The 12,525-nt window shown below is 47.4% G+C and overlaps 1 protein-coding gene across 1 annotated transcript in view; it reads right to left on the reverse strand.

Annotated features, from left to right (window-relative positions):
• Window positions 1-3,282: 3,282 nt before the first annotated feature.
• Window positions 3,283-12,525, reverse strand: part of Blcap (BLCAP apoptosis inducing factor) — a 28,197-nt gene continuing 18,954 nt past the window's right edge. The window contains exon 3 of the mRNA XM_052726298.1: window positions 3,283-10,149. The gene's annotated coding sequence lies outside the window, so the exon portion shown is untranslated. The remainder of the gene's footprint in view (window positions 10,150-12,525) is intronic.

Below are 12,525 nucleotides of genomic sequence, written 5' to 3' on the forward strand. Positions count from 1 at the left end.
CCCTTCACTACCTTGGTTGCCATGGCAACTCCCTCTCCTAGTTGTTCCTCACATCACTCAGGCCCTTCCTCTTTCTTCTTTGTCGCCTGTCCACACCTCCATCAGCTCCTGAAGTGTCTCTAACTCTTCATTTCCCCCACTAGGTGCTTTCCCACCCTCTCCCTGGTGAGCCCACTCATTCCTCAGTTTCTCTCCTTTCAACCTCCATCCTTGGGTTGGTCCTTTCTAGAACCCAGGAGGGACACTATGCCTGCTGGCCACCTAGCTGTGCCCTGTCCTAGCTCTGCCTGACACTGAGCCCACTACCGCCTTCCTCCAGCCGACTCATGTTCTGGACCCCTGCTCCAGCACTCTTCACTGTCCACCAATGGCCCCACTGAGAGAGGAGAATCCCTATCGGGCCGCCCTCTCAACACAATAGTCAACAATTGGGGTACATTGCTGACTTTATTCTCTGAATTGGTCCTCTTACCGAGAGACTGTCATCTTCAAATATGGTGTTCCCATCTGCCACCACAGAGATCTTCCAAAATCACAGACCCGTCACTATGGAGTGAAACCCTTCACGGGCCCACTGACTGTAGGATAGTGACCGGATGTCTTCACATGGTGCCATGAGGCCCTGAAGTACCTGGGCTCTGCCCTGTTAGTCCCACAAATTTCATTCTCTCTTCTTCCCACTTTCCAGAACCATGGTAGTCTCCCAAGTTCTCTGCCTACAGTGTCCTTCCAGTCCCCTTTACCTTATACCTATCTGCTCATTTTAAAGAAGACAGAGCAATGCTCTAACCTCTTCTGGAATGTTCTGTGCCATATAAACATTCTACTATTGCAGTTCCCATATCGTATTGTAATGGTCTACTTAGGTGCTGTGCAGTGTAGTACTATTTTATATATTACTTGATGGTCAGCCTGCTCCTTGTCTTTTTTTTTTTTTTTTTTTTTGGTTCTGTTTTTTTGTGTACCAAGCTGCCCCAAACTTCCACAGCATGTCTAAAGGCTCTGGGGCTTCCACAGCTGAGCAGAGAGGCGGTGGCAATGAAACGGCAGGGCTTGATAGGGCTTAGTGTTCAAGAGGCTCAGCAGGACCAGGCACATCCATGAGCTACCTCTGCATGGGTGCACCGTGGTCTGATGTCTCACAGCACACAGCTTCCCTGCACCAGGTGGGCTCCAAAGTCAAGTCGCTTCTTATGACCCTGTGTCACCAACCCCAGAACATTCTTTCTGCCACATTGTGTTGGCCAAAAAGGCCACTAAGACCAGCCTAGTTCACCAAGGAGAGCAATTTTCTCGATGGTGGATGTATACACAAATAAGGTGGGCAGGAAGGGGCAGTGGTCACCTCTACAGACTGGACAGTGAGGTCTGACACTCTCTCCTGACTTGAGCAGATCTTGGGAGAGGACATGGGTGTCACAGGAATGCTCAAGTCTTTTGAAACCCACAGCAGGGAAGGCATCTGGTTAGTGGATGGGTATTAGGAGGAAATCAAAGGCACCGGAGCCATGGAGACGCTCAGTCAGCAAGGTGCATTCTGTAGATGTGAGGGCCTGAGCTGGATCCCCAGCGCCCACCTCAAAGGCTGGGCAAGGTAGCACTGGTTTGTAATCCCAGGGAGACAGGTAGATCCTGGTGGCTCACTAGCCAGTTGGCCTCGCCTAATTGGTGAGCTCCGGGTCTCAATGAGACTCTGTATCAAACGCCAAGGTGGGTGGCTCCAGAAGAATGCTACCTCAGGTTAACCCAACTAATTTTAAAAGGGAAGCACACAGGCAATCTCTTTCTGCCTAAATGGAAATGTTTGAACCAGTGGGACAGGAACCCTACAGAGACACGAGGAACTTATGTAGCTCTTCTCAGGGCAGGACCAACAGATGACGACCAAAGGCTCCTAGCATGGACTGGTGAGACCAAGGGCCCCGACAGAAGATGGTGAGGGGCTGGGTGTTCTCCCAGCAAGTAAGCAATCAGAAGGGTCGTGGGTGAGGGCTGCCTATGGTCAGAATGAGGATTTAGCAGGGATGCCTCAGGTCAGGGGAACAGTAGTCACTAGTGGAGGTAACCTCGCCAGGTGTGTATGCTCACGGATGAGCCGATGGGCCGTGGGGACAAAGGCGGGTGTGGTGGGAAGGAACTGGAAGTGGAAGGAGGATATTTGGGGCAACTCTGGATGTTTTCTTGGAAGCAGCTAAGTATTGGTAAAATTATTAAGGCTACTCCATGTAATTAAAAGGGAGGTTTATTTTGTGGGGTAACTTACAAATGAAGGGATAGGTAACAGGGTCTGGGAAAGGTGTGGCACAGTTCGGCGGTGTTCTCTGGAGAACTCTGCTCTCTCTACCTTCAGTGTCCTGGGTCCAGGAACCAAGAGAGCCGGCGCATCCGGATCTCAGGTCTTCGGGGTCCTCTCTCGGCCTCGCCTTGTAGGCATGACAGTTACCGAAGTCTCAATGGGGGTTGGAACTTCCAGATCAAAGCTGGAATGGCTACCCACTACAGCTAAGTGTGTGCTCTTGAGCAGAAAGGGGCAGAGGTGGGTGGTGAACTTGAACAAGGCAGCATGCTTTGGGGAGGCTCCATCTTCTGGCTTCCATTCTCCCTCTGTACAGCCGGCTCTGGGCCTCCCCCTCTTCTCCATCCTCCCTGGAATTCATCTTCTAGTATGTGGCCTGCCTTTATTGCCCATCACTGAGAGCCAGGGGTGGATCCTGATTTGAGCTGCTTCCTGGGAGCACTGGCTCAGAACTGTGGGACTCAGACCTGCTTGGTGCCAGCCGAGCTGAGCATTTTTTCAGGCAGTCTCTTTGGACCCTGTGACATGCGGAGGTGGGCACTGCTATGGGTTCACAGAGGAGACTGCTGAAGGGCATGGTCAGAGGGCACAGTGAGAGGACCTAGACTCCTGTACTCCCAAGTCAATGTCTTTTTTTTTTTTTTTTTTTTTAAAGGAGTCTCACTATGGAACCCACATTGGTCTCCAGCTCACAATCATCCTGCCTTAGTCTCCCAAGCATTGGGATCACCTTGGTGCCTTTAAGGTCATGATGTTGAGAGACGTGAAACACTGGTACCCACCAAATCCATCACTGTCATGAAGGGAGAAGCAGAAAGCCTGAGGAAGAGGGCTGGCCAGCAGGGACATGAGGGGAAACCCTCCAGATTCTCACCCAGTGAATGACTCCACTCCTTAAGGCTGCCCCCCACCCCACCCCCAGTTGTAAAACTTCCGGTGTTAGGAAGGTGCTTTCGACAGAACATAATATCACATCTAAGAGTAGCTAACAGCAAGAACATTTATTCAAGTGTGAACAATCCAGAAGTCAGTGGTTGCAGGTAGGCTGGCTCAGAGTCAGCAGTCTCGTTCCCCTCCTGATCGCAGGATGGCTGCCAGAGTTCCAAGTTTCATGTTTTCACCCAGCAGCACCTAGACAGAAAGGGAAGGGGAAGGCCAGGAAAGCCGCCAGCACATCTCTGGCGAGGGAGTGAAGCGGGGCCCTGAAGCTGCCCTTCTAAGTCCCATGACACTGAAATGGGTTCACAGGAGGTCTCAAAACTATAAAACCTGCTATAAAACTATAAAAACCTGCTATACCCCTTTCTTATCTGTAAGACCTCTATGTCCCACATGACAGACTAAGCTTTGGGGCCTTTGGAAACTACTCCTGACAGCCCCATGCCCACACACGGTTTAAAGTTCTATTCTGTGATCTCTGACTGGTATGGGATCTAGCTGCCCCTTCCTTCCTCATTCCTCCATGTGTCCACAGCTGCTCAGTCTTCCCTGCACCCGCCCGCCCTCCCCCACTGCCACATCAGGATGCGTGGCAATCCTGCCACCCCATTCTGCAGCCTTAATAATAGTCACTCAGTGTAAAAACTGAGTATCGACAAAATTCTCTATTTCCTGTGGGTGCACAGGTACATTTACAAGTTTTTAGAAAAGTCCACACCAAGCCATCACGGTGGCTGCCCCTGGGGAAGAGGAAGGGAATGGGATGGAAGCAGGTGGCCAGAAGGGGCTCCGGCTCTGGCAGCGGTGCTCTGGTTCTTAAAAAGGAGGATGTATTCATGTTCGCTTGTGTCATTAAACTTTAATTTGAAAAAATTCCCATTCATTTTCAGCCAATTATGCTGGCTCTGTGCTCGGCTGTGCTTGCGTGTTTGTGCCCAGGGAGGAAGAACATTTACTTTGTGTGTGTCTGTGAATGAAGTGCAGCCATTAGAAAGGAGATTAAAAAGAAATGTAGCAAACAAAAGCCAAACAAAACGGGGGAGGCGGCAGTGAGGACTCATTCACAACACTAATGGAAATCAAAGAAAGAAACCCGAGAGGAAAGCCACAAGTTTCTCAGGAGAAAGCTGGGTGTGTGGAAGACATGATGGACAAACAGAGTTCTGCCTCGTCCCTGCAGTGAACGGCACAGCATTGTACTGATGTCAGTCTCCCCGTTAATCTCGGCATTCACAGGATTTGACAAGCGGCTTTTAAAATCCGTGTGGAGGAGTGAGCTAAGACGGCTGTAGGGAAGTACGGTGACATGTGGCATTTTACTTAACAGATACCGAAAGGTGGTAAAAAAGCAATGGCAAATTAAAGTCTTGTGCTGACAGGAATAAACAGATTAGTTAAAAAAAAAAAAAAAAAACAAACCAGGGGCCCCGCAGCCTCCTAGCAATGGGGCCTCAGTCTAGAGGAAGCATCCCATCAGAGCGGCAGAGAAAGGATGAACAAGCCGATCATTCTATTGTGTTCCGATAATTGGCTGTCCGTTTTGAGAAAGGTTAGATGCTGTCTCAATTCAATCAGAAATACATTTCAGATACAAGAAAGAGCCAAGAACAAAAACTGTGAAACCATTAGAAAAGAATAAAGGGTCCATTTAAACCAAATATGATATATATTCAAAAAGCAATAAAGGAGATTGAGGAAATGCACTAGATCGAAATTGGTCACTTCTGTCTAACACAGGAGTCTACACAGAGCTGAGAGCCAGAAAAAAATATTTGTCCAAAATGCACAAAAGCTTACTATCCAGATTACATCAGGACATTGTACAGGTCAATGAAGAGCTTAATGCAAAAACAGGCAGTTCAGAGCGGCAGGAATAAAAAAAATGCCCAATGTACACACGAAAACCTCACTGGCAAACAGGAAAATACAAATTTAAAAAGGGATTTAACTTTTTCACCCATCCGATCGGCAAACACTGACAACTGCTCACGGTGTGGGGATTAAAGTCAGCCTCTGGCTAGATGCTTGCATGGTACAGAAACCATGGAGGGCACCGGTGAAGTCTGCTAAAATTGAAAACGTGCAGACCCAGCATCCTACCTCTTCATCAGTGCCAAGAAAAGGCTGCTCAGAACAGAATAAAGACAAAGAATCAACTAAATGTTGGTGGAGCCTGGAGATGGAGAATGTGAGAACTGAGGGCATACATGCTCCACTGTGTTAGAGGACAAGAGCTTTCGGAATCTGCATGGCTGTGTTGTAAAGACACTAGAGCGCGTCAAGATGCAGCCTCCGGCAAGCTCTCAACACAGTGGACTCCCTCAAAGCACCCGCATGGATTTCATGCATGCCCTAGAAACAGATGCACAAAGCTGTGGGGGAGGGGGAGGTGGGATATAGGACTTTGGTAGAGGTGACAGCAGCTGGGTCCACGCCATTCCACCTCTAAAAGGGAGAATGTATTCAGGCTTTGCTTGCTTAATTAAAGTGTAATTTGGAAAGATTCTAATTTGTTTTCAGCTAATTATGCCAGCTCTGTGTTCGGCGGTGCTCGTGTGTTTGTGCCCAGGGAGGAAGAACGTTTACTCTGTGTGTGTCTGCAGAGCAAGCTCACTGATTAGTGAGTGGTTGAGATGGAGAACACGGGTCAAGCAAGCAGGAGCAGAGGGCTGCTAGCAAAACCTTAAGTACCTAAGAATAAACCAAGAAATAGGCAAGACTGTCACCAGAGGAAAAACACCAAACTTCTAAAAGGCAGGAAGATGCCTGGAACTGGGAGACACCATATGTGCTACAAGATAAAGATGCCCATTTCCCTCAAATTCATGCACAGATCCCCTAAAAATCCCAGCAAGGTTTTAAAGCTTGAGCAGCTGGTTCAAAAATGTAAACTGTGTGACAACATACAAGACCAAGATGAGGCCACAAAACCAACAGAGTGGATTGCTTTGGCTGTTATCAAAGCAACTCCAGGGAGCCAACGGATGGCTGGAGAGGAGGAGCCGTGCTGGACAGAGCTGGGAGTGAGCCAGAATCACTGGAGGAGAGGACAGCATGGCCAGTACCTTGTACTGGAAAACGTAGTCATCCATTTTGAAATGTATCAAAACTAAACACCAATACCACACTCTAATAAACTTTGCCTGCAGTGATGTGTTAGATGTGAGAGCTGAAAAACAATCATGTGATACAAATGTAAGAAAAGCAGCAGCAAGTTTTCAGAGGAAAAAAAGTGGAAAAATATTTGTAAGGCTGGTGAAGGGAAGGCCTTCAGAAGGCAAAGTAAGAGTCTAAATCTGACTGGATGTAGCGGCCCGTAGCTCTAACAATTGGAGGGGGAAGCAGTGAGACCAGAGTTCAAGGTCATCCTCGGTTATACAGAGAGTTTGAGGCCAGCCTGGGCTACATGAAATCTTGTTTCAAAAATCAAAATCAACCAAAAACTCAAACAGTGGATACCTTGGCCCTGAAGAGTGTTTCTGGAGCCTGTGCCTTGGAGTTCTGTGTGCTCTTTCTGACTGAGGAAAAACCGGAACTTCAGGATAGTGGTGTTTGGAAGGGCAAACAGAACACAGGTAAGTATGACCCAGGCAGACAGTAAATGAGACAAGTACCGCTTAACACCCATGACTAGGCCGCATCCGTTCCAGATCCCCTCACCATTGCTAAGATGTATGTTATTCTGAAAAGACATCCCTGAAGCTCTGCACAGAGTCTTCCTGGAGGAGAAGGCCCCAGTCTCAGGTGGCAGAGACAGCAGCTGGGTCCACGCCATTCCACCTCTAAAAGGGAGAATGTATTCAGGCTTTGCTTGCTTAATTAAAGTGTAATTTGGAAAGATTCTAATTTGTTTTCAGCTAATTATGCCAGCTCTGTGTTCGGCGGTGCTCGTGTGTTTGTGCCCAGGGAGGAAGAACGTTTACTCTGTGTGTGTCTGCAGAGCAAGCTCACTGATTAGTGAGTGGTTGAGATGGAGAACACGGGTCAAGCAAGCAGGAGCCGAGGGGACCTGCCATCCAGAGCTACAGGAAAACCCTGTAAGAGGACTAAGAGGACTGAGGATTAAATCCATCAAGAAACAAAAAGCAAGATGACCCAGAGAAAGCAGCCATCTTCTCCAGAGGGACAGATGCCCTGGGCTGGGAGGGTGCATCGAGAACACAAAAAAGAGAGACTGAACCGGGCGGTGGTGGCGCACGCCTTTAATCCCAGCACTCGGGAGGCAGAGCCAGGCGGATCTCTGTGAGTTCGAGGCCAGCCTGGGCTACCGAGTGAGTTCCAGGAAAAGGCGCAAAGCTACACAGAGAAACCCTGTCTTGAAAAAACCAAAAAAAAAAAAGAAAAAAGAAAAAAAAAAGAGAGACTGATTTCTCGCAGGCTTATCTGTGAATTCAGTGTAACTCCAACAAACGTTCTCTTGGAAATCAATAAATTTAAAATTTGTATGGTAGGACTAAGGCACAAGGCTGAGCAGATCAGCTCTGCACAGCGGAGAGGGGGAGTCGGTTCTGCTCTTACCACAGTCTATCAGCAAGCCTGGGAGCAGACAGGCAGAGGACCAGGGACGGCTTTACACAGTGCACCCGGCCAGTGGGGTGGTACCAGGTAAAGGGAGCAGGCTTAGAATGATACCATCGACATTCTACAAAAGAGTAGGGTGATGACATTAGATAAGATTCGTGAATACGGAATTTATTCTTTATACATGACATAAACATAGATTTACAAACTATATATAAACATATATATGTAAACTATAAATGCCAGAGAAGAAAATACAGGAAAAAATGCCTTGAAATTAATATAAAAGAAGGCCTCTTCTTTTTTGTTTTTTTAAGACAGACAGGATTTCACTGTGTAGCCTTGGCTGTCCCAGAACTCACTCTGTAGCCCAGGCTGGCCTTAAATTCACAGAGATCTGCTTGCCTCTGCCTCCCGAGTGCTGGGGTTAAAGGTGTGCACCACCGCCGCCCTGCTAAAGGCGGCTTCTTAAGGTTGCCAAAAGGAGGTGTAAAAGTAAAACCAGCAGATGACCGCATCAAAACTTCAATTGTTTCTAAAAGCAATTCAACTAAATGGCAAAGGAACTACAATGTAGAGAAATACTTGTCACTAGTGACACAGTATTAGTATATAAAATGCAGGAAATAGATAAAGAACCAGAAACCAATGAAAGATAAAATATCTCGAAAGAAAGAAAGAAAGAAAAGAAGGAAGGAAGGAAGGAAGGAAGGAAGGAAGGAAGGAAGGAAGGAAGAAAGAAAGAAAGAAAGAAAGAAAGAAAGAAAGAAAGAAAGAAAGAAAGAAAGAAAGAAAGAAAGAAAGAAAAAGAAAAGAAATGGGCAAGATGTGGTATCATACCTATAATCCCAGTGCTGAGTGAGACTGAGGTTGGAGGACCCTGAATTTGAAGCTAGGATGGGGTACCTAGTGAGACCTTGTCTCAAATAATGGAAGAAAAAGAGAGAGAGAGAGAGAGATGGGAAGAGGGAGGGAAAGAAAGGGAGAGGGAGGCAAGCAGGCAGAGGCAGAGAAGCAAGAAGGACTTGGCCATACGATCCAGAGAGAGAACTAGGAATGAAGGCAAACAAAAGCTTCAGCTGTGGCATGACAGGGTACACTAACCCGTGACAGTCTTTTTACCCATCCAACTGGGGAAATGTTAAAGTTGGAGAGGCTCTGGCAGGAGACTGTAGCTGTTTTTATCTGAATTCAGGACGTGTCTTCCCTGTGGCCCAACCGTTCCAAGTACTTGTCCTACAGAAATATGTGTATGTGAGCAAAAGGGGACTAGTGAAGGGTACCCTCAGCGTGTTTGTTATGAAAACCACCAAAGGCATTTCTACAGTCAACCAATAGGAAACATTAAAACAGAAGGGGACATGCTTGTTGCGGCTGTGTGCGGCCAGCTGCGTGGAGCACTGGAGTGAACGGAGAAGCAGACAGCCGCTCGAGGCGAGTCCTGCAGGGCACACAGCGTAGAAAGCACCTCCAGTGGACACCACCTGCCTATGCAGACAGACCAACAAAAGAACAGACATGTTGGAAAGGGCACAAGCAAACACTAGACAAACAGAGGCACTAATATCAGCTCTCCCCTGAAGGTGTATGGACCCAAGGCAGAGGCTAAGGGCCAAGTAGGGATGCCCCATCTGTAATGTGGACTGTATTGAAAAGAAAATGTATTTGTGTTTTACTTGTATAATTGAAATTTAATTCAAACATTCAAATTCATTCCTTGCCAATTAGCTGAGAATGCACGTGTGCTGTACTCTGATTTGTCTGTCCAGGGACAAAGCACGTTCACTTGGTGTGTGTCTGTGAATGCTGCACAGTGATTAGCAAATTGATTAAAATTTGGAAAGTGAAATGAAAAACTGGGCAAGTTTTTCCATTCACAAAAGCAACAAAACTAATAAGGTGTTCAGGAGTCAAGCCATTAAGAAATGTGGAGGATGTCTATGACCTGCGGGGCCAGCTTTTATTAGAAGGTATTAAAAGCAAAGCAAAACCACACCAAACAAGGGAGACTGACCACGGGAGACGGCGCCGCAGTCGCAGATGGGAGAAGCTGATGGCATCCTAATGATGCTATTTTTCCCTCCAATGCAGTCTCACTTAATAAGGTTTTTTTTCCCCCCATGGAACTTTGACAAGCTAATTATAAGATATATAAAAGTAAACCAGCAATATAAGAAGGTGATTTTTTAAAAAGAATAGAGGACAGGGTAAGGGTACTTACCGTATCAGGTATTAAGACACTTTTCAAAGCCTTGCTCATTAAAATACAGCCTTGGCTCACAAAAACACACAGTGATCAGCAGTCTGAAGAGACTTGTCACAGGATCCGGGAGGACAGTCGGGCAGGGCTGTGAGAGGTGTTCAGCAAGCTTGCTGTCCGTGGGACTCCAGCTCTATCACATCACGCACAAAAATGTGCCTCAGATGGAGTAAACACAAAAGCACAGCAATGACACCAGAGAGTTGTCTGCCCCTGGGGAGGGTCCTGTCTCCAGACCATACTAGTGCAGGAAGATAGGCCTGATGGGTCCCTCTCAGAGTGGACACGGCTCCAGGAAGACCAGCTTTCTATCTACTGTTTGGGTGGGCCGGCCCGACCCTCCCAGCCTGTTTTCTTTTCTCTCCTCTCTTCTGTGTCTGTCTCTGACTGGTCCTGCCACCCCGGCTGGAAGTCGACAACCATCTCCTGTCACTAGTGTGGTGTTGGCATGATCAGGTGTGTCTTCTCCAGCTTTCCCTCCCTCCTGGAGGGAACACAGAACACTGCGTCTTGTGAAGGAGATGAAGTTCATGTGAGGTGGTGGATGTGAACCTAGAGCTCACAGGATGGGTGAGGAGAGACTACTTTTTCTCCATCCAGTCACCCAAATGGCTGCCGCCCAGATTTAACTGCTCCAATTCCCCTTTTTGGCTCTGCAACAGTCATACTTGTTGGTTGATACAAGAATACATGTTGACTTTTGGAATTCCAGTCTAAGGCACAGAACACTGGCTTGGCACCTAAAGAGTTCAGTCTATTGCACACAAAATATTAGGACATGATCCCAGCCACAAAACAGGACCAAACTGGTGCTAATTAGACATGCAGGCAGGATACAGGGCAGATAAAAGCTCCCAAAAGAACATGGGATCATATTGCTCTCTAAAAGGTAAATAATTGAGTTTTGCCCACATTTGGTCATATACACATTATTGCTCCAAACTAATTTATCTTCCTCTGCACTTGATCCCAGCCCCTTTGGGAGCTTATTTCAAATAATTGTCTCCATCCCTAATTGTTCAATTACTCTGGCTCCACATCCCAGAATATCCATGTACCAGCTTTGCTCTTTCCTTCAAGATTAAGAAGAAAAAGGCCAGGGCTCTGTCTGTCCCTTCCTCTCCACAGCTCCTCCCTGTCTGTCTGCCTCTGGATTCTACTTCTGTCTTTCCTGGGGTAAGCCTCTGGCACAGGATTGCCCCTGACCCAGAATATGCTCTGCTGGACTTCCCCTCTTGGTCTGGAGCATGTTTCTGCCAATATGGGCACTATACACGGATCAATATGGGCACTATACACCGATGAGCATGACTGATTCTGTCTTTCTCCTCACTGCACGGTTGTGCCCAAAGAAGCCACAGAGTTAGGCATACTGTCAGGTGCACAGCAGAGGACACTGGAGGTGTGACTGTAACACTGGTTAGTGAACAATGTGCTCATCCTTCCTAGCCTCACCTCTACACCCCCATCTTTCACATCTCCAAGTTTTCCTTCTTGATTCCTTAAAGGACTTAGTGACAGTCTCATGCCCCACTTGCATGTCAACATCAATCCCCCCCCCCTTATGTTCCTACAACTCCCCCTAAATGCTCTTTTAAAGCCAGTACAAGTCAGCTAATCCTCAAGTCCAAAGGGGAAATTCCTGTCTTATCTGATTGGAATTGCTGCCACATTTGACAATGTTGATTACTTTCTCCTTGAAACTCTTTACTACCTTGGTTGTCATGGCAACCCCCTCTCCTAGGTGTTTGCTGCATCTCTCAGGTCCTTTCCTTTCTGCCATCTCGATCAGCTCCTTGAATGTTTCTAACTTCTGGTCTTGACCTAGGCCCTGTGCCATCTTCTCCACATGCTCCCTAACAAATCACTTTTTTTGGGTCCCCATTACAGAGTGGCAATGACTCCAGGCCAGTTGTGTCTTTCTTCAGTCCTCAAGCTAGAGTTCAGGTGTCACCAGGCCCACCTGTCTTTGTCCTCAATACCCTGGCCATATCTGAGCCACTTTCCAATGTCTTGACTGTCTTGCAATACTGTGTTCCCCAACCCAGAAGCTTGCCACCCACCAGGGCTCCACTCAAGACACCAGGGCCACTCCAGGCCTGACCGTCTAAGTGTGTGTGCATGCCAGAATGTATGTGTATGTATGTGAGTTAAGGAGCCTGAAGAGGTCAGAAGACCCAGCATGGATGGGTACTAGAAGCCAAGTTCTTAACCATGGAACCTCCTCTCCAGCCCCAGCCTGACCTCTTAATAACAGCCAACCATTCTAAGTACTTCTAGTTTCTGTCTACCAGAGGTTCTGACCCACTCCTCTGAAACCCTACTGGTCTAGTTGAGAGCTGTCTCTCATGTAATCTCCTGCCTTTGGAGAGACCAGATGCTTATAGGAGATCAGAGATCTGGGGCTTTCTATATCCCTCACTCCTCACTTAGCTCTAACACCTATGAGACTTCCTGGTAGAAATTCTCATGTAGTTGAGGTGGAACCTGGGCTGCTCTACTATGCAGA

The sequence above is a fragment of the Peromyscus californicus genome, unplaced genomic scaffold (assembly GCF_007827085.1).
Source record: "Peromyscus californicus insignis strain IS unplaced genomic scaffold, ASM782708v3 Scaffold_7__1_contigs__length_154581171, whole genome shotgun sequence".
Taxonomy (NCBI): domain Eukaryota; kingdom Metazoa; phylum Chordata; class Mammalia; order Rodentia; family Cricetidae; genus Peromyscus; species Peromyscus californicus.